We start from the raw sequence: 20739 nt of genomic DNA, 5'->3' as shown, positions 1-20739 counted from the left end.
AAAGTTTACAAGGTCGACTTGCCTACATTCGTAGATTCATCTCAAACTTAGCTGGGCATTGTCATCCCTTCAGTCGATTGATGAAGAAAGATACATCATTTGAATGGGATGAAGCTTGTGAGAATGCTCTGAAAAGTATCAAGAAGTACCTTCTCAAGCCTCCTGTTCTTTCTACACCAATTCCCGAGAAGCCACTGATTCTCTATATTAGTTCATAAGAAATGTCACTAGGAGCATTGTTGGCTCAAGAAAATGCTGAAGGAAAAGAAGGTGCACCTTACTACTTGAGTCGAACTCTTGTTGGAACATAAGTAAACTATTCACCCATCGAGAAGACATGTTTAGCGCTCATCTTTGCCACAAAGAAACTTCGGCATTACATGTTATTGCACACAATTCGACTTATTGCGCAAGCTGATCCACTCAAGTACATCATGACAAGACCAGTCTTATCGGGAAGACTAGCTAAATGGGCTCTTCTCTTATCAGAATTTGAGATTATTTACATCCCTCAAAAGGTTGTAAAAGGGCAAGCATTAGTCGACTTTCTTACTGATCATCCTATTCCAACTGAATGGGAATTGTCTCACAACTTGCCTGACGAAAAAGTATTCTTTATTGATGTGCTTCTAGCTTGGAGAATCTTCTTTGATGGCGTAGCTAGAAGATATGGAGCGGGGGTAGGTGTAATTTTTATCACCCCATAAAATGAGGTATTGCCATTTTCATTTGCCTTGGCGAAATTATGTTCAAACAATGTTACAGAATACCAATCTCTGATCATTGGTTTAGAACTCGGGCTAAATATGAACTTCCATCAACTCTATGTGTATGGGGACTCACAGCTTATCATCAACCAACTCTTAACAGAGTATGACATTCGAAAACATGAGTTGGTACCTTATCACGAGTATGCTACACAACTTCTAAGTCAGTTTGAAGACGTCATCAAGTACATACCAAGAGCTGAAAACAAGCAGGCTGATGCTTTAGCTAGTCTTGCTGCAAGTTTGGCTATGCTAGAAGGAGAGATAATGAGTATCCATATCTGTCATAGGTGGGTACTACCTCCTTTGATAGAAGAAAATTACAAATCGCACGAAGCAAACACCGTCGAAATAGTCGAAGTAAAATATTGAAGACAACCACTTATCGAATATCTACAACATGGGAAGCTGCCAAACGATCTAAAGTACAAAATCGAAATACGTCGTAGGGCACCTCGATTTTTATATTTCAAAAATAAGTTATATCATCGTTCTTTCGATGATATCTTAATGAGATGTCTTGGAGATGATGAAATCTAAGATACTTTAGAAGAAGTACACTCTGGAGTATGCGGTTCACATCAGTCAGGGCCGAAACTCAATCAAATCTGAAGAGAATGGGATTCTACTGGCCTAATATGGTGAAAGATTCTTTAAACCATGTAAAAAGGTGTAAAGCTTGCCAATTTCATGGGGATTACATCCGTCAATTGCCAAAGCCATTGCATCCTACAATCGCATCTAGACCCTTTGACGGGTGGGGATTTGATGTTGTTGGACCACTCCCAAAATCCTCAAGATAACATTTTTATATCCTTGCTACAACTGATTACTTTTCTAAGTGGACTGAAGTAGTTCCCCTTCAAGAGGTCAAGAAAGAAACGGTAGTCGACTTCATCAAAAATAATATCGTCTTCCGTTACAGCATTCTACGATATATCATGACAGATAATGGAAAATCTTTTAGTAATACGCTGATGGATCAATTCTACATGAAGTTGAACATTAAGCAGAGATGTTCTACAATGTACAACGCCACAGGAAATGGACTCGCCAAAGCATTCAACAAAACTCTTTGTAAGCTTCTTGAGAAGGTGATTTCAAAATCGAAAAAGGATTGGTATAAACGAATTGGGGAAGCATTATGGGCATACAGAACCTCATATCGCACTCCCACGCAAGCCACACCTTACTCATTGGTTTATGGAGTTGAAGTTGTTCTCCCTTTGAATGTCAGATACCTTCATTAAAGATTGCAATCCAAGAAGGTCTAACTTGTGAAAAAAATGCTAAATTACATCTAGCTGAACTTGATGCATTAGAAGAAAAGAGATTGGAAGCACAACAACAACTAGAGTGTTACCAAACTTGTCTATCACGTGCATTCAATAAGAAAGTTCGACCACGTTCCTTTCAAGTTGGTGATCTAGTCCTCGTTGTACAATGACCAATCATCCTCTCACACCGTTCTGGAAAGAAGTTTGATCCAAAATGGGATGGACCTCATGTAGTAAAAGAAGTATACACTAATGGTGCATACCTTCTTGTAACACCAGAAGGATTACGACTTGGTCCAATCAACAAAAAATTCCTCAAACGTTACTATGCTTGAAAGAATGTTGCTCCCCAGCACGAACCTAAACTGTTTGACAATGCTTCCCAACACGAGCCTAAACTGTTTAACAATGCTCCCCAGTACGAGCCTAAACTGTTTGATAATGCTTCCCAGCATGAGCCTAAATTGTTTGATAATGCTCCTCGACACAAGGCTAAACTGTTTGATAATGCTCCTCGACATGAGGTTAAACCGTTTAACAATGCTCCTCGGCACGAGCCTAAACTATTTGACAATGCTCATTATCGTACGAGCTTAAACTACATGATACTCTTGACCTACAAGAGTTAAAACTGTGAACGGTCTAAAAACCATTAGAAGAGCTCGCTAGATTGAAAATCCGAGAGGACAATCTAAGCAAAACTTAGAGTATTATTCATTTGAACTACGTTATGGTTTAATCCCATTTTGGGTACGTGGACAGCCTGTAAAATTACTTCAGGTTCAACGACATCAACAAAAAAAAGTAAAAAATAAAATAAAAAAGTCATCATGCTCAATAATAGTCTGGCATTAAAGATTGGCCAACTGGTTGGACAAATAATTCATCACATGGTTCTTCTAGCCAATTGACGTTTGTCAGCTAGTTTACATTGTGATGTTGCTAGTCAGTCTACGTTTGTCAGCCAGTTGACGTCATACACTCCTAAGCACTACTGATAAATAGTTGCTTTAGTGGTTGGCTAACTGGCTGGACAAATAATTCGTCTCATGGTTCTTCTACGTATACAAATCTTACATCATGTGATAGTTCTAGCCTGTTGACATTTGTCAGTCAGTTAACGTTGTCCACTTTTAAGTACTATTGAGGAACAGTTGCTTTAGAGATTGGCCAACTGGCTGGACAAATTGTTCGTTGCATGGTTCTTCTGCATGCACAAATCTCGCATCATGTAACTCTTCTAGCCAATTGACGTTTGTCAGCCAGTTGACGTCATACACTCTTAAGCACTACTGATAAACAGTTGCTTTAGGGGTTGGCTAACTGGCTGGACAAATAATTCGTCGCATGGTTCTTCTACGTATACAAATCTTACATCATGTGATACTTCTGGCCAGTTGATGTTTGTCAGCCAGTTAACGTTGTCCACTCCTAAGCACTACTGATGAACAGTTGCTTTAGAGATTGGTCAACTGACTGGATAAATTGTTCGTCGCATGGTTCTTCTGCATGTACAAATCCCGTATCATGTGATTCTTCTAACCAGTTGACGTTTGTCAACCAATTAACGTTGTCGCATGGTTCTTCTGCATGTACAAATCTCACATCATGTGATTCTTCTAGCCAATTGACGTTTGTCAGCCAGTTAACGTTGTCCACTCCTAAGCATTATTGATGAACAGTTGCTTTAGAGATTGACCAACTGATTGGACAAATTGTTCGTCGCTTAGTTCTTCTGCATGTACAAATCTCGCATCATGTGATTCTTCTAGCCAATTGACGTTTGTCAGCCAGTTAACGTTATCCACTCCTAAGTACTACTGATGAACAGTTGCTTTAGAGATTGGCCAACTGGCTGGACAAATTGTCCATCGCATGGTTCTTCTACATGTATAAATCTCACATCATGTGATTCTTCTACCAGTTGACGTTTGTCAGCCAGTTAACGTTATCCACTCCTAAGTACTATTGATGAACAGTTGCTTTAGAGATTGGCCAACTGGCTGGACAAATTGTCCATCGGATGGTTCTTCTGCATGTATAAATCTCACATCATGTGATTCTTCTACCAGTTGACGTTTGTCAGCCAGTTAACGTTGTCCACTCCTAAGCACTACTGATGAACAGTTGTTTTAGAGATTGGCCAACTGGCTGGACAAATTATTCATCGCATGGTTCTTCTGCATGTACAAATCTCGCATCATGTGATTCTTTTAGCCAGTTGACGTTTATCAGCCAGTTGACGTTGTCCACTCCTAAACAATACTAATAAACAGTTGCTTTAGAGGTTGGCGAAATGGTTGGACAAATAGTTCGTCGCATGGTTCTTCTCTGTATACAAATTTTGTGTCCTACGATTCTGCAAGCCAGTTGATGTTTGTCAGCCAGTTGACGTTGTCACCTCCTCAGCACTACTGATGAACATCTATGTTAGAGATTGGCCAACTAGCTGGACAAATAGTTTGTCGCATGATTCTTCTGCGTGTATATTTTTTATCACGCAACGCTTTAATAATTCAACATTGTCTGCCGTTAAGCAGATTAACAGATAATGCTCCAAAAATTGGCAAACAAAGGTTATGAGTTCTCGATTTGTAATTCTTGCTACAATTAATAAAAAGGAATATGTGAAGATAATAAAGTTCAAAAATATAAGGGAGGAATGACTAAGGTCCATACTTTCTTGTGATTTTGAAACTGTGATCGAATTGCAATCGGTTCAAAAGAATTAGATCTTTATATCAGTATTATTGATAGTCTTGGATCTGTAAGGAAAAGAGAAGTTTCAATATTAATTCATTCACAAGCTCTGAACCATAAAAAAAAACCCCAATAAGGAAAAGAGACAAAGTAACCAAAGTTGGAATCAATTCAAAAAAGGTATTATATGTACTCAAGACCTCTATCCATATCGTTCAACACATCTTTTTAAAAGAAAAAACGTTTGTTATACTTTAGTGGAAGTTATTGCGTCATGGGTGGCTAGACAATGTTTTCATTGAATTAAAAAATAATTTTAAGAGAGGAGGTAAAGAAAACACCTTCAAAATCAAGTTTCTTGTCAAATTAATCAATATTATTTGACTTGAATTGATAAATCAGCAAGAAGAAAACCTGATCTTATTGTTCTTTTCCCTCCTCTAAACTTCTCTATTCATTAAACAAAACTCTTAAGATGGGTAAACCGAGCAAGAAATTTTCCAAAGAGATAGTTGTTGCTGCCCCTGTTGACGTTCCTTCATCAAAATCTGCAAATAAAAAAAAAAAGAGGAGACGAACAATAGACGATGAACCTTCTACAATTTCCATGAACCTCTACAGTTGCCATGTGCTCTGTTTATAGAAGGAGATTCCTCCTTGAAGGCAAAATGTTAGTGTTTCAGGCGAAGTGAAAAAGCTACATCGGATTGTGGTGGGTGGACTCTTTATGAGTAAGACTAGCCTTACTAGCTTGTAAGATATCTTATTTTACTAAGATTGTTGAGCCCAATACATGATCCGATCTAGTAGGGCTGCAAAAGATAAAATTCTTCAAGATAAAAAAAAATGATGTTGATAGATCTAAAAAAAAAAATAGATCAACAATACTCATCAACTCTATTCAACCATCGTCTTGATCTACTAAATGCCACCAATTGCATGAATGTTGTCAAGATCGCAACCTCTCTTAGGATGTTGTTTTGATCCAACAGTTGATTATGAAATATTTGAAGTGTGTAACAACTAACAAGATTGGATGCTGCTGTAAATGCTACCATCATCGATCACGTCATGTATCCCACGACTAGTTTGGTACTTATCAATCCTTTGGAGGGCTTCATGGTTAATTTAATCAAGAACTTATTGTGCTTTGCTACCATTAATAAAAGATGGGGTTTAAGGTAGAAGAAGAGAAGTCGCTCATCACCATTGTCATTCCTTGCAAAGCAAAGATCAATTGTCGTTGCTATCATTGCACCTCAATTTATGTATACTGAAGAAATTCAAAGGTGGACCTCCACACTGCTTACACTTTTTTGTTTGATCTGCCCTTCAATTGGATCAAGATTGTCTTTACTTCTTCGAGGATCTCCAAGGACCAAAAAATCAAATTTCATGAAAACAACTATTTCTTTAAAAAAAAGAGTTACATGCAAGCAATTTGTCACATAAGGATCATGAAATTGAAGATAATAAGCTATTTCTGAGGCCTCAACGACACTTAAACTAGAACAATGGTTGTTTTTGAAACCAAAATTGAAGATCAAGCTGGTCTGAAATGTGGAAGAAGCAAATATATCTTCTCTCGTACATCTAACAAGATGCCTTCCAATCGAGCAATTATCTAGTACTCCATACCTGAATTTCGTTTGGATTGCATCTAGATTGGACCTCTAAAGCTAGATGAAGAAGGAAGATATATACATATATATTTGTAGATGCCAAGTTGAGCCTTCGATTAGTCTTCTGTTACAAAAAAAAAAAACCCTGAATGTTGAAGATTTGAAGACGTCTCATTTCAAGATCGCGTCGATTTTAATTGGACTCTATGATTAACACATAGAATTACTACTTCTACATGTTCTGTTTGAGCACAAGGTGAGGTCTCCTCTATGGGCCATGCCATTCAGAAAAAAGAAGAAATCACGGCCCCTGTTTGAAATTTATTTTTAAAAGTACCCAGTTTCGATATTTTCTTCATCACAGATTGAAACTTCGTCCTCAACTTATGATCCACGAACGTTTCTTAATCTCTCCCTTCCTAGATCAGATTCAAACGAACCCAGATGGTTCGTTTCTAGGTAAAGGTCGCAGCCCCTGTTTTGGCAAAAAGAAAAAAAAAATTAAAAGAAGAAGAAGGAGAAGGAGAAGAGGTTACCTGTACGCGTGTATCACTTCAAGAACCAATGTGTTGCTGCAACTTCCCTTCAAAAAATCAACCATTAACAGCGGGCATGTAGCATTCCAAGAACTGATCCCTTCAAGAATCAGCCATCAACAGTAGCAGCCATGTGCTTTGTTTATAAGAGGGAAATCCTTATTGTAATTGGCTATTAATGTTTGAGAAGGATTGAAAGAGCTTCACCGAATTTATTCGATTGACTTGTAGAATAAGGAGTCCTTTTTGAACCCGTCTTGGATGTTTGGAGGATGCAGTGAGAAAAAAAAAAAAGGAAAATGAGTCTCATTCGGACTCTTTTTGGGTAAGACTAGCCTTACCAACTTGTAAGATCTCTTATATTACTAAGATTGTTGAGGTCGCCTAGTGACATCCAAGTACATGATCCGATCCAATAGGGTTGTAGAAAACAAAATTCTTCAAACTTTAAAAAAAATTTCAGGCCAGTATTCAACTAGTTTTGGAGCCCATTGTGAGTCAATTTAACTTAGCTCAGTCAAAGTTGAGGCGACTTAGCCAAAACTAGGCATGGGAGCCTTTCAAGATCAACCCAAAAGCTTGATGAGTCAACTCAAATAAGAATGTTCCAGAAAAAAAAATTGATAATTTAAAAAAAAAAAAACAAAAGCTAGGATCTTAATGTTTGACTTGGGTGGAAAATGGAATCACAAGTGAAAAGCACTCGTTTTAATCATAACATCATGTTCCTATCGGGGTGATCAAGGATAAATCATCTTCAATTGCGGTTCCAACAACGTAACGACGAGTTTGAAAAAAGATCATTAGGACTTATTGTGTACTAAGGATTTTGCAATCCAACGTTACAAAAAAAGCTACACATCTCTGGTTGCTTGAACTTGTTAAAAGTTTTCAAAGAGGTAAACATGATCGAACTCTTCTAAATTTGAACGTCTACCAAACTTCAAAGCTCAAAAGACAATCCACTAAAAAGCACAAGAAGGATATCTTGATATTCCACTCAATGAGAAGATGAAAAGTCAAACATGATGGTTCGTCATCAACAAAACATCTACACTTCTTACAACATATTCAAGGACACATTGTCGCCAACCACGCATCCGACAGCATATCCTTGAGGGGGCATTTGTAGGCACCAAAATTTTGAGGAGGCCTTTACAAATTTTATAAATAAAAATCTCTAATTTTATAATGGGCCTCAAATCCAAATTGAGTCCATTAAATGTGAACGTGCCTCTTACAAGCCTGGGTTTTGGGTTTTCGCAGATAAAGACCATGATCTATATAAAAATAAAGTGATCCACACATTAAGTATTGGGCCCTACATCCAAATAAATGAGTTCGGCCCAATAATGATCCATTAAATCCTTAAAAATGGATTTGGACAAATTTAACCTTTTAAATAAATCAATTAAACCTCTTTAAGTTGGGGGTATAATTGGAAAGCTAAATTACCTTTAAGTCTATAAATACAAGAGCCTCTCTCATTGAGAGGGATCTGGATCACTTTCTCTCATAAGACAGAAGCTCTCTCTAGAGAAGAAAAAGCTCTCAAGTCCTTCTCCAGAGACAAAGCAAAAGTTCTTCAGAGATTTAGACTCCGACTAAAGAGAAGATCAAGCATAAAGTCCTTCTCCGAAAGCCAAGAAAACATTCTCAACCGATAAAGTACGAAGCCCAGAGAGAAGAAAATCTATAGAAGATCAAGCACAAAACAAAGCCAACGTCAAAGCATCCTTCTCAATCGATAAAGCGCGAAGCTTGGAGAGAAGAAAAGCTACATACGTCATCATTACTATTTTTGCACTTGACTATTAATCAGAGGAAACACTGAGATCTGTATCTACTTTTCATCAAAAATCAATAAAATCATTTGCGATCTTATTTTACAAATTTCGAGGTAGATCCGTTGAAATTTATTGTCGACACTAACAAACTCTTCTCTTCTAACTTTCTTTCTATTTTAAGTCTTTCTTCTTTCTTTTCTAATTCCATGCTTTTAATATGAGATGTAATACTCCAACAGTTCTAGAGAACAATTGGAAATAATTAATTAATCTGAAAACACACGTGTTCTACGTCGATATGAAAGGAAAAAACAAACAAACAAGGAAATGATCACAATTGATTCAGAAATCCAAATCAACTTTTTGATCAAATAATACTCTTTTTTTTATTTATTTATAAAAATGCCACAAATAAAGAGTTAAACCTTTCGAAGAATTGAAGCTGCAGCGAAAGAAGCTTGTCTCATGGCTAACATGAGAGCTTTTTCGTTCGAAGGAGCGTGAAAACCTACTCCCACTATAACCACCACCACCATAGCCTCAACTATAACCACCACCGTGGCTACCTCTATAACCACCACCACCACCATAGCCACCACTATAACCCAACCCTGTTACCATATCAACCATACCCACCATACCCTCTTCTCGATATTCCACCCGTACCAACCAGGTCAATTATCACTGCCATAACTACCATATGACTTTGCAAAACTTCCCCTAGCATCTCCACATTGATCCCCACCGCCTCTTTTAGGTTCAGCCTTCTTTATTTCCACCTACGTAGACAAACATACGAAAATCATTCGTATTGGAGATAAATGGAAAGTTCTTACAAACCTCAACAAAAAATTGCATATCGAGACTAAAACAACAAAGGTGTTTTTAATCCACCATGTGTTCTTCATCTTTTTTTTCCCCAAAAGTTCCAAAATCCTTAGCTAAAAAGAAGAGATTGAGGATATATTTTATTATCTTATAATTGCCAAAGTAATATAAATCTCAAAAAACTAAAAGAACACATTTTTCACTGTTTCAGAGTCTTAGACGTGAAACAATTACTACAAACTAAAGAATTGTTGAAGGATTGTTTGAAAAGGAGATCCAACAGTTAAAAACAAGACTGAAAAACTAGGCTAGATAAATTGCTAGAAATAATATGATTTATTGGGCTCAAAACTCTCTTTAATCGGAATCTAGAGAGAATCTGTACTGTAATTGGAGCATCACCTACAGAGACAGATTGAAATTCTCTAAAAGAAAAAAAAAAGCAAAAAGATTGAATCAACTCCACAGAGAGACGAGAAAACAGAGTCGAAAAAAATACATAAAAAACGCCCAATTGTTCTTAAATCTAAACCTAGAAGAAAAAAAAAAGGGTAAATTAGACATTCCTCTCGGTATGTATAAGTTCATAAACATGGATATATGTTTCATAGAAATTAATTAATATAAAAGTAAAAAATAATTAACCTACTTAATTAAAATAACAAGTACAAACAAGAGATAGTGAAATATTAACAAGGAAAAACCCTCTAATGAAGAGGGAAAAAATCACAATGCAAACTAACAATAAATCATTATATCAAAATAAAGAGTACAAAAAGGATTACCTATACCCTAACTTTAATTTTACAAAAAAATAATTGGATTAGCTATCTAGCTCATAAGGTTTTACATGCACATGTATTAGGGGTAACATCCCTGGTATCAATCCAACAACTTCTTATTCTGCATAAAATGATCAAAAGGATGGGTATTGACATCAAGTCATCCAGTATCTCCTAATGACCTTGGGTGGGAAGTCTTGTCTTGACGGTCCCTTGCAGTCCATCCTGAAAGCGCCCTCGATCCGCGGGGTGTGCGGATCTACTTTTGATTTTCGAGGTTTGGGAGTCGCTACCTAGTTATTACGGTTTAGGAATCGAGCATCGACTCAAGATGGATAAAAACAACTAATCTACAAAAAAAACTAAGTCCGGGGATCATGTTACAGGGTCGGAAGGTATTAGGCACCAATCCCGCCTGGCAAACGCCGGTCTTTACTATTTTTCAAAAAATAGATTATATTGCTAAAAGACATAAAATAAATAAAAATAAATAAAATAGTAAAAAAGAATACCTAGATGTTCGCAATGATTTGTTTCCTTAGTACTAGCGGGGAGCATCCTTGTACGAGTTTCCTTGTTTTTCCTCCATTACTGGATCTCCAAGATGAAGTACCTATTTCTTAGATCTGAGTATTTCCTAACATTTTTTGATAGATTTCTAGGAGTTTTTAAGGAATTTTGGGTATTTTTTGAGTAAAAGCTAGGGCTTGGATGATAAGTAGGGAGTTAGGGCTTTAAAATCAGGGTTTAGGGAAGGCTATGGAAACTTTTTGACCTATTTTTTCTAGGATTTATTTTGATCTGCGAAATTAGGTTGTGGAGGCTCTATATTTATAGAGTTTTTGGAAGAATTAGGGTTTGACTAAGTCTCCTTTTAGATAAGATAAATTAGGATTTTGACTTTAGTCTTATGAGATTGACTTGGTCTTTTTTTATTAGGATTTTAATTAGGATTTTGACATAAGTCTTATGAGATTGACTTGGTTTCTTTATATTAGGGTTTTAATTAGGGTTTTGACTTAAATCTTATGAGATTGACTTGGTCTTTTTTTATTAGGTTTTAATTAGGATTTTGACTTAAGTCTTATGAGATTGACTTGGTCTTTTTAAATTAGGATTTTAATTTAGGTTTCTCTTTTACGTTAATTAATGTTTTATTTATTAATTTTAAAATTTAAAATTTTTAAAATTTAAAAATTACCGTTTTGCCCCCGAAGAGAACTTTTGCGTTTCAAGTCGATTTTCGATGTTCCGGGATGTTTTAGAATCGATTTTTCGTAAGGAATTTAATGGGATTAATGGTTTGTGTCATTTACGAATATTTTGGCGTGAAATGATTGTCAACCATTATGAGGGGCATTTTCATAATTTTGTTGAATTTGGTGAAATGATTTATTTGGTTTCAATTTATTATTTTATGTATTCGAATGGGTTTTCCTAACCGTAAGGGGGGCTCTAATGATATTTTGATGTTAGGAGTAATTTGGTAATTTGTTCATTTTTTAGCGATTTTTATCGTAAAGCTTCTTTTTATCTGTAAAATGATGATTTCTATGTTTTTGGGGTTCTATTTTTCTAGCGTAGCGTGATTTCTACAGTTTTGTTAGTTTGATATACTTCATCCAAATTTTTGAAACATATCTAGTAATAAATAAAGAATTGGAATAATCATCCATCATTGGGAGTCGTCCCAATCGGGTTAAGGAATTGATTAATCAGGTGAGTGCAAAAATAAAGTGTCTACAGACGCCCCTCTTTGGCAGAGGGTTGAAGCAAACTAGATAGCAAATCTATTTTGTTAGATTGTGCGATATCCGAATGCCAAAGCTAGTGATAGTTCATTTTGCAGCCTGATTTAACAATTCGTCAGGATGTTTGGATCCTTGAGGGTAAAACTCTCCCCGAATAACAAATCTATTTTGGTAGATAGTGCGATATCCGAATGCTAAAGCTAGTGACAGTTCATTTTGCAGCCTAATTTAGCAATTCGTCAGGATGTCAGGTCCTTGAGTATGAGCTCTCACTGACAGTGTCAGATCCTTGAATTAAAAAAATTCTCCTTGACTAAAAACGTCCAAGTGTGTATTTGAAATTTGAGATAAATCTCATGTGGTCTGAGAAAAATTGAGCATAATTTTAGTATAAACTGAGCGAAATTCGAGATAACCCTCGGCGGCAACTGAGCAAAATCCGAAATAACCCTCGGTGGCAACTGAGCAAAATCTGAAATAACCCTTGGCGCCATCTAAGCAAAATCGATGAAAACCCTCCGCGGCAACTGAGCAAAATCCGAGATAACCCTCGACGGCATCTGAGCAAAATCCAAGAAAATCCTTGACGACAACTGAGCAAAATCTGAGATAACCCTCTGCGACAACTGAGCAAAATTCGAGATAACCCTCGACGGCATCTGAGCAAAATCCAAGAAAACCCTTGGCGGCAACTGAGCAAAATCCGAGATAACCCTCGGTAACAACTGAGCAAAATCTAAGATAACCCTCGGTGGTAATTGAGAAAAATTCAAGATAACCCTTGACGGTAATTGAGCAAAATTCGAGATTACCCTCGATGGCATCTGAGCAAAATCCAAGAAAAACCCTTGGCGGCAACTAAGCAAAATCCAAGATAACCCTCGGCGGCATCTAAGCAAAATCCGAGATAACCCTCGACGGCATCTGAGCAAAATCCAAGAAAATCCTTGGCAACAACTGAGCAAAATCCAAGATAACCCTCGGCGACAACTAAGCAAAATCTGAGATAACCCTCTGCGGCATCTAAGTAAAATCCAAGAAAATCCTTGGCAGTAACTGAGCAAAATCCAATATAACCCTCGGCGGCAACTGAGCAAAATTCGAGATAACTCTCGACGGCATCTGAGCAAAATCTAAGAAAACCCTTGGCGGCAACTGAGTAAAATTCGAGATAACCCTCGACGGTAACTGAGCAAAATCCGAGATAACACTCAGTAGCATCTGAGTAAAATTCGAGATAACCCTCGACGACAACTGAGTAAAATCTGAGATAACCCTCGGCGGCAACTGAGTAAAATCTGAGATAACCCTCGACGACATCTGAGAAAAATGAATAAATCTAGGAGAGAATGGATGAATCTAAGAAAGAATGAATAAATCTGGGAAAGGATGGATGAATCTGAGAAAGAATGAATAAATCTAGGAATGAATCAATGAATCTGAGAAAGAATGAATAAATCTGGAAAATAATGAATGAATCTGAGAAAGAAATAATGAATCTGAGAAAGAATGAATAAATCTGAAAAAGAATGAATAAGTATGGGAAAGACATTAATGAATCTAGGAAAGAAAGAATGGCCTATCTCCTATTCTAAGTGAAAGGGTAATAAGTTAATCTCTGGGCAAAATCAAGTATGTGATCAGAAACGCTTTTGTTTGACCCTCAAGGTTTTTCAAAAAATTTATAAATTTTTTAACTTCTTTGCACCTCAAGGGTTTACAAAAAAAATTACTATCAAGAAGGTAACCTTAAATTTGGGGTTCCCATTATCTTTTAGGATTAACATTGATCAAGTTTGAGAATAAAATGCGCCTAGTTTGATAGGAAACATTGTATTGAGCACATCTCGTAAAAAAATACCCCTAGTATAAGGGGAAAACTACATATCAAAGAGAAAGAAAATGACCCTTGTATGAAGGTTTGAAATATTTGATTACCACAAGAGCAATAAAGATTCAACTTTTAATTTCAACTTTTTATGTTGAAGATTTTGAGTAGGCTCAAGAAAACAAAATATTTCCTTTCGAGATTCATTGTAGAATCCATCATTTTCCCTCTTGGTTCACTTGGAGAAGTAGAAAATTTTAAAATCAATCGTAGACGATGCTCGTGATTTCTGAGTCTTTGCCTAGTTTAAGCTGGTTGTTGAACTTGATTATTCGGACTTCAGATGTTTCGGCTCAAACCGCTTTTTAGCTTTTCAACTCTATGGAGATTTTCTTCTATTTTTCTTTGTTGCTCTAACTTTTACCTAGATTGCCCTTTCAGGTTTTCAAACTAATGAGCATGCTCTAGCTTTTGCCTAGATAATTTTTTTAGGTTTTCGATCTAGTGAACTTTTTTCTTTGCTCTAATTGTTGCCAAGACCGTCCTTTCGGATTATCAACCTTTCGAGCTTGCCTTAACTTTTGCCTAAATCACCCTTTCGAATTTTCAACTTAACAGATTTTTTTTTGCTCTAATTATTACCAAGACCATCCTTTCGGATTTTCATCCTTACGAGTTTGCCTTAATTTTTCCCTAAGTCTCCATTTTGGGTTTTCAACTTAGCAGGCTCTATTTTTCTTTTTTTTCTTTTTTTGAACTTCAGGAATTGTTTTCTGATCATGCTTTGCTATCTTCTTTGACTTTTCGCATAGTATTTAGGAGGACTTTTATGGGTAGGCTTAGGATTGGGTATAAAAGGAAATTAATATTGAGGCTCAAAAACCCGAATGCCTCTTGTGTGGTATTTTCTCTTTTCCTTTGAATTTTCTTCCCCATTTTGACAATATTTGAATTTCATTTGTGGGGAAATTTTTTTTATTTTTTATTTTTGATGTGGTAGGGCCTGAAGTAATTTCTCAGGTTGCCTACGTACCCCTAAATTTTGGGATTAGACCAAAACATAGTTCGAATTTTTCCCTCCCTTAGGTTAGATGATCGAGTTGAGAAAGAAAAATGTATTTATTTTTTTTTGAAAAAGGTTGCAAAGGACTGAGAAAGGAGATATTGAACTGGGTAGTAGGAAAATTGATTCGGCCAAAGATGGCCTCCTTAAATGTAGTACCTCTTGATCTAGTAAAGGTTGGTTGACTCTAGTAGTTCAATTCTATCATGATCTTGAAATCTGACATTTTTTTAGGCAGTACTTTCTTAATGAATGAATCCCTCCAATTGAGTTCAGATTTCCTCCTATAGTCAAGGAAGGGTGCTCAATTTTCTTTGAAGTCTGATTGTTAAATCCTTGACTTGTAAGTGGTGAACTTTGACTTTTTTGTCAAACGTGCGAGTAATTCTTCTTTGATAAGTTTGCACGTGGTACAAAACTTCTAGGTTGTTTTTCAAGTTTAGCTCTTCATACCTAATGATGAGCCTAGTCTATTTCTAGCAATTGACTTTCCATCAAGAACTTGAGATATGAAATTTCCCTTGTAGTGTGAATGGTAACTTCTCTAACTAATCCCGGTGTGATTGACACATTTTCCTTATTGGTTGTTTTAACTGCTCCATTTATCTGAGGACAATAGAGAGATGATTTGTGATGCTAGATCTTGAACAAAGTAATCATTGACTTTGAAGTATGACCCATCATCAAAGATTAATTCCAAAGGTATCCTGTATCGACTTATGACATTTATTTTGCATAAAGGACAACATCGCCATATTTTGTAACATCTTCTTTGGTCTCATTGGTATTTCCATTCCATCAAGTAAGTATCTATTCCATGTATTGAACAACACTCAAGCTTACACCAAATGTATCCTCATAGGATCACGTGAACAAGTCTTTTAAAATTTCTGAGTAAATTCATTATCCCCTCGTGTTCCTCTAGGGATAGGATGGCTTCTATTTGAATTTCTTGGGAATCTTTTGTTCTGAGGTCAATAACCTAAAGGTTGAGCCCAACCATTATTTTCTCGTTCTTGAAATAAATCTATCCTTGAAGTCAGATTATTAGTTAATTTGTTAATGCGCTCGAGGTATTCAAAAATTTTCTTTATCCGATCAATTTCAAATGGGGCGACAGTCACCTCTATAGACTCGATAAACTAACTCGACTCAATATGAAAAGAGTAGACTCAATCTAAAGAAGACATGACCTTGCTGAAAAAAAGGACTCGAGCTAATCCAAATGACTCATGAAAACTCAAGACAACTAGCCACAATAGGCTTGATTAGGACTGAAACATTACTTACAACCTGCAGGATTGAGGCATGGTGATCTTCAGAGAACAATTGTGTAATTTTGAGAAATTTTGGGATCATTTCTGACAATTCACTTGGTGAAATATTCATTCTAATTGACCAGACTTACGATCCTAACTAGGCGATGGATGATTAAGCTTAGGTGCAATGATAACCTTGTAACCTAACTGAGGATGAAATTAGTCGATTTCAGTGTTACCCCTTTGATAACATTTTAATAAATCCTGAGATTTGATTGAATTCTATACACCAATCCATTAAACAATTCATCCATTCAATGATTATTCAGAAAGAAAATAACTTTATTGCACTCTTGAAAATTATTGAAAAATAATGTTTTTATTATATAAAAATTTTCACAAATCTGATTATTTTTTGCAATCATTTTCGTTTTAGAAAAACATATTTTGGTAATATTCCCAGGTCCATGCAAAAAATATATTTTTTGTAAAAAACATATTTAAAAAAATTTTCATGCAAAAATAGATCTTTTGTAAATCATTTTTCCTTTCCTTTTCTTTTTTTTTTTAGAAAACATTTTTTTTTTAAAACTATTCTTCTTCTGGAAAACATTTTTCTTCTTTTAAAATGGGTTGAAATCCAAATTAGTAAAGAGTTTGAATTCTATTTTGATTTAAATGGTCCGGCCCATTATAATTGTTTGATCGAGATGGACTGAGTCATTATAAACATTGCCAAGTTTTTTTTTTAAAATGGATTCTTCATTGGGTTGGTGCACCCAGTAATATAGTAATTTCGAATCAGGTTTAAATAAAAAGATTACTCCTTGAGGACACACTCGTACATTCCTGATCTCATCATTTGTAAGGTCCATTTCCAACAAACAACCCGGAAATACCTATGCTAAGTTTGAGTCGTGATCTATAGGGAAGTTTCTAGACTCTAGGTTTACTACGTGCAATGCAATTTATCTGGCCACCCTTGCCCAAGTGTACCTGAAAGCGCCCTCGATCCGCGGGGTACGCGGATCCGCTTTTGACCCTTGAGGTTTGGGAGTCGCCACCTAGTTATTATGGTCTTGGAACCAAACTGACTCTAAAACAGATAAACTAATCTACGAAAGAGAAAAAGAGTCCGGGGATCACGTTACGGGGTTGGAAGGTGTTAGGCACCAACCCCGCCCGGCCAAAGTCGGTCTCTACTAACTTCCCAAAAAAAATCACATTGCTAAAAACCTAGATAAAAATAAAAATAAAAGAAAAATTTTATACCTTTCCGATAGCAAGGATTTTGTTCCCTAAGATCTGACTAAAATAGCTCCTTGTACCGTACTCCTTTGCTTCGTTCTGTCTCCGGATTTAATTTCGGATCTCCGAGATCAAGGTATCTCCTTATTTTTGGATCTAAACTCTTCAAGTTTGTTGCGGATTTGAGGGTGTTTTTAGAGGGCTTTTAGGTATTTTCTAGGCTAAAATTGAAGGAGGGATGTTAGGTAAGGAGTTGGGACTCCAAAACTAGGGTTTATGGGAGGCTATGGGGGCTTCTAGACCTACTTCTCTTAGGGTTTATGATTTTATACGAAAATAGGGTGTGGGCACCTCTATTTATAGATTTTTTTAGGAGTTGATTTGGATAGAGTTAGTATTTAATTAGAGTTCTTTTAATTAGAGTTGTGTTTTAGTTAGACTTGTTTTAGGTAGAATTGTGTTTTAATTAGAATTGTTTTAGGTAGAATTATTTTTAAGTTAGAACTCTATTTGATTGAGTTATTATTTAATTAGAACTCTATTATGACTTTTGGTCTTATTTGATTGACTTTTAATGTTTTGACTTTAGTCTTAATTGATTGACTTTTAATATCTTGACTTTAGTCTTGCTTAATTGACTTTAATTTTGACTTTAGTCTCACTTGATTGACTTTAATACCTTGACCTTAGTCTTTCTTAATTGACTTTAATTTTGACTTTAGTCTCACTTGATTGACTTTAATACCTTGACCTTAGTCTTGCTTGATTTACTTTAAATTTTTGACTTTAGTCTCACTTGATTGACTTTAAAACCTTGACCTTAGTCTTGCTTGATTTACTTTAAATTTTTGGAGAAGCCTCCTCCATTATTTCTCTAATTCTTTGGACCCCCAAATGGAGGGGTCCTTAAAGAAATATCTCACGAACCCTCAACAATTTTACTTGAAAATCCGATTGATCGATTTCTTCGGTTCAAATTTTTAAATTAATTTCATTAATGTTTCACTTTAATTATTTAATATTTTATTTATTAATTTCAAAATTTTTTATTATGAAAATTCTGAAATTACCATTTTGTCCCCAGAGAGGGCTTTTCACGTTTTAAGTCAGTTTTTAATGTTCTAGGATATTTTATAATCGATTTTTCATAAGGAATTCAATGGAAATATTAGTTTGTATCATTTATGGAATTTTTTGTGTGAAATGGTCATGAACTTTATGAGGGGCATTTTCGTAATTTTGTCAAATTCTGTTAAGATTGGTGAAATGATTTATTTGATTCCGATTTGTTATTTTATGTGTTCGAGAGAGTTTTCCTAAGCGTAACGTAGGTTCTAGGATTGTTTTGAGGTTAGGGGTATTTTGTTAATTTGGTCAATTTTTAGTGATTTTTATCATGAAACTTCTTTTTGGTTTGCAAAATGATGATTTCTATGTTTCTGGATCGTATTTTCCTAGTGTAGCGTGGTTTCTAAGGTTTTGTCAATTCGAGATACCTCATCCGGATTTCTGAAATATATCTAGTAACAAAATAAAGCAATAGAATACACATCCATCATTGGGAATCATTGCAATCGGGTTGACGAGTTGATTAATCAGGCGAGTGCAAAAATGAGGTGTCTACAGATGCCCCTCTTTGATAGAGGGTTGAAGCAAACTAGATAGCAAATCTATTTTGGTAGATAGTGCGATATTTGAATGCCAAAGCTAGTGACAGTTAATTTTGCAGCCTAATTCATCAATTCGTCGAGGTGTTTGGATCCTTGAGGGTAAAGCTCTCCCCGAACTAAAAAGGTTGTCAGGTCCTTGAGCACAAACTCTCGCTGACGATGTCAGATCCTTGAATTTTAGAAAATTCTCCTTGACTAATGTGACAATTGTGCAAGTGTGTGATTTAAAATCTGAGCATAATTTGAGCATAATCTGAGTATAAACTGAGCATAATTTGAATATAAACTGAGCATAAACTGAGCAAAATCCCGAGAAAACCCTCAGCGGTAACTGAGCATAATTCCGAGAATGCCCTCGATGGTAACTGAGCATAGTTCTAAGAAAACCCTTGACAACATCTGGGCATAGTTCTAAGAAAACCCTCGGCGGCATCTGAGCATAATTCCGAGAAAGCCCTCGGTAGCATCTGAGCATAGTTCCAAGAAAGCCCTCGGTGGCATCTGAGCATAGTTCCGAGAAAGCCAGCATAGTTCCGAGAAAACCCTCGGCGGCATCTGAACATAGTTCCGAGAAAACCCTCGGCGGTATCTGAGCATAGTTTCGAGAAAACCCTCGGCGACATCTTAGCATAATTCCGAGAAAACCCTCAGCGACATCTGAGCATAGTTCCGAGAAAACCCTCGGCGGTAACTAAGCATAATTCCGAAAAAACCCTCGGCGGCATCTGAGCATAGTTCCGAGAAAACCCTCGGTGGTAACTGAGCATAGTTCCGAGAAAACCCTCGGCGGCATCTGAGCATAACTGGGAGAGGAATGAATGAATTTTGGGAAAGAATGAACGAATTCTGAGAACGAATAAATCTGGAAGATAATGAATTTGGAAGAGAAATGATCGATTCCAAGAATGATTGGATCTGGAAAAGAATCTGGAAAACGAAAGAATGCCATATTTCCTATGTGAGATCCAAAATGCTTTTGTTTGAACCTCAAGGATTTATCAAAAAGTTTTATGAATTTAAAACTTGAGTTTTTATTTCTTTTGAACCTCAAAAGTTTTTCGAAAAAACTGTTATCAAGAGGGTAACCTTAAGTTTGGGGTTCCTGTTATTTTTTAGGATTAACATTGCTCGAAGACAAAATGCCCCTAGTTTGACAATGTACGTGGTATTGAAGATAATTGAAAACATCATGCAAAAATTAAAAAAAATGCCCCTAGTATAAAGGGGGAAAAGTTACAAGAAAGAAAATGCTCCTTGTATGAAGGTTTGAAATATTTGATTACCACAAGCGTAATAAAGATTCAACTTTTAATTTTGATTAATTTTATTAAAGATTTTGGGTCAGGCTCAAGAGAACAAAATATTTTCTTTTGGGACTCATCATAGAATTCACCCTTTTCTCTATTGGTTCACTCGGGGAAGTAAACATTTTCAAACCGATCGTAGACAAGATACTTGTGGCTTCTGAGTCTATGCCTGGTTTAAACTAAGTATTGAACTTGATTATTCAGACTTCTAATGTTTCAGCTCGGACTGCTCTCAGCTTGGGATTTTCTTCTGTTTTTCTTTTTTGCTCTAACTTTTGCCTAGATCGCCTTTTTAGGTTTTCAATCTAGCGAGC

The 20739-nt window shown here is 36.0% G+C and overlaps 1 long non-coding RNA gene across 5 annotated transcripts in view; it reads right to left on the bottom strand.

Annotated features, from left to right (window-relative positions):
• The window catches only part of LOC147404760 (uncharacterized), a 64887-nt gene extending 56558 nt beyond the window's left edge, over nt 1–8329 (bottom strand). For 2 of the 5 annotated variants that reach the window (XR_015177908.1, XR_015177909.1), the window contains exon 1: nt 4724–8329. This is a non-coding gene — a long non-coding RNA (uncharacterized LOC147404760). The remainder of the gene's footprint in view (nt 1–4723) is intronic. The other 3 variants (XR_015177911.1, XR_015177910.1, XR_015177912.1) reach the window with 3 other exon arrangements.
• Between the last annotated feature and the right edge of the window lie 12410 nt (nt 8330–20739).

The sequence above is a fragment of the Akebia trifoliata genome, chromosome 4 (assembly GCF_017979445.1).
Source record: "Akebia trifoliata isolate Shusen 1 chromosome 4, ASM1797944v1, whole genome shotgun sequence".
Taxonomy (NCBI): domain Eukaryota; kingdom Viridiplantae; phylum Streptophyta; class Magnoliopsida; order Ranunculales; family Lardizabalaceae; genus Akebia; species Akebia trifoliata.
This window is presented reverse-complemented; position numbering and strand designations above follow the sequence as displayed.